Genomic DNA, 1461 nt, shown 5'->3' with positions numbered 1-1461 from the left:
TTGAAACATCTGATTAATAAGATAGCACACTTTTCTGCAACTCGTTGGGAGACGACCTGGGACTTAAAACTCCCAGTAATTTTTAATTCAAACTCTCTGTGACATACTTCTAAATTGGTAGGCAGATTTTTAGTGAGTTAAGAACTATACTTGTAACGTAACCATTTTAATAATTTCTAATTCACCAGCTTCTGCGTCTCATCAATTTTTGGCGCCGTTGCCGGGGAGTTGCAATAGAGTGCTAAATTTATTAATTGGAATTTATTTATTTGCATTTTATTTTATTTTGCTACTATGAGCTGCATGTTTCTTCCGTCAAATGACGCGTTCACTTCCTGATCCGCGCTTGCTAATATTCGATCCTGAAATTGAAAGGACAATTTCACGAATAAGGCGAGAACAGCGTCGGTTAGCCCGCTCTGAGGGCGGATCTGAAAGTGAATCTGACGAAAAAACCAGCCCCCGTTCTACTGATTCGGTTGTTTTATGCGCAGAAAACATGGCAGCTAGGAGAGTTACCATCCAGGAGGAAGGAGCCCCTGATTTTACAATGCAACCGTTTCAAGCGCATCATCCAGCGGTAGCTACAGATTTTGAAATCATTCCCGCCCTGCTAAATTTGATGCCCAAGTTTCATGGCCTACCTGCTCAAGAGCCCATCAAGCACTTGAGAGATTTCCAGGCAGCCTGTTCTACTGTCAGGTGTGATAGCACTGATGAAACTTCAATTTTGCTGAGAGCTTTTCCGTTTTCTCTTGAGGGAAAAGCAAGAGAGTGGTACTACACTCAACCTCTAGCAAATGTATCCAACTGGGATACACTCAGAAAGGAGTTTCTAGAGAAGTTCTTTCCATCTGAAGTTACTGATAAACTGAGGAAGGATATATCTACAATTGTTCAGGATGACAATGAGACTCTCTTTGAATACTGGGAGCGCTTCAATAATCTTCTGGAAGCATGCCCCCACCACATGATTGACAAGATCGTGCTACTCAACTATATCACACAGGGTATGAGGCCCCAAGATAAGACCACACTGGAAAGTGCCAGCAATGGGTCTATGAAGAAGTACAAGACCACTGATGAAGCTTGGCAATTGATCAGTGATTTAGCTGAATCCACTAGGAACCACAGACAAAAGCAAGGCCGTTCAAAAGCTGTTGCAGAAGTATCTTCTAGCAGAGAGACTGCTGCTCTAACTCAAAGCATCTATGAAATGACCAACTTGCTAAAGCAAATGCAGTTGAATCAACAAGCTCAGCAAGCTCAACCTCCTCCACCACAGCAAAACCAACAACTAGTCCCACAAAGAATTTGCGGAATCTGGCTGATTATAGCCATTACACTGATGAATGCCCGCAGCTCCAACAAGAAGACAACATGGTGGCATCCACTCACAACTTCTATGACCGCCCCAACCAAGGGTACAATCAAAGTGGAAATAATAACCATGAATGGCAG

The 1461-nt window shown here is 42.8% G+C and overlaps 1 non-coding gene across 1 annotated transcript; it reads right to left on the bottom strand.

The window, feature by feature from the left end:
* Positions 1–868: 868 nt before the first annotated feature.
* LOC112768129 (small nucleolar RNA R71) lies at positions 869–976 on the bottom strand. Its single transcript, XR_003185567.1, has one exon. It is a non-coding gene; the product is annotated as a small nucleolar RNA R71 (small nucleolar RNA).
* Between the last annotated feature and the right edge of the window lie 485 nt (positions 977–1461).

Source organism: Arachis hypogaea, chromosome 17 (assembly GCF_003086295.3).
Source record: "Arachis hypogaea cultivar Tifrunner chromosome 17, arahy.Tifrunner.gnm2.J5K5, whole genome shotgun sequence".
NCBI lineage: Eukaryota > Viridiplantae > Streptophyta > Magnoliopsida > Fabales > Fabaceae > Arachis > Arachis hypogaea.
This window is presented reverse-complemented; position numbering and strand designations above follow the sequence as displayed.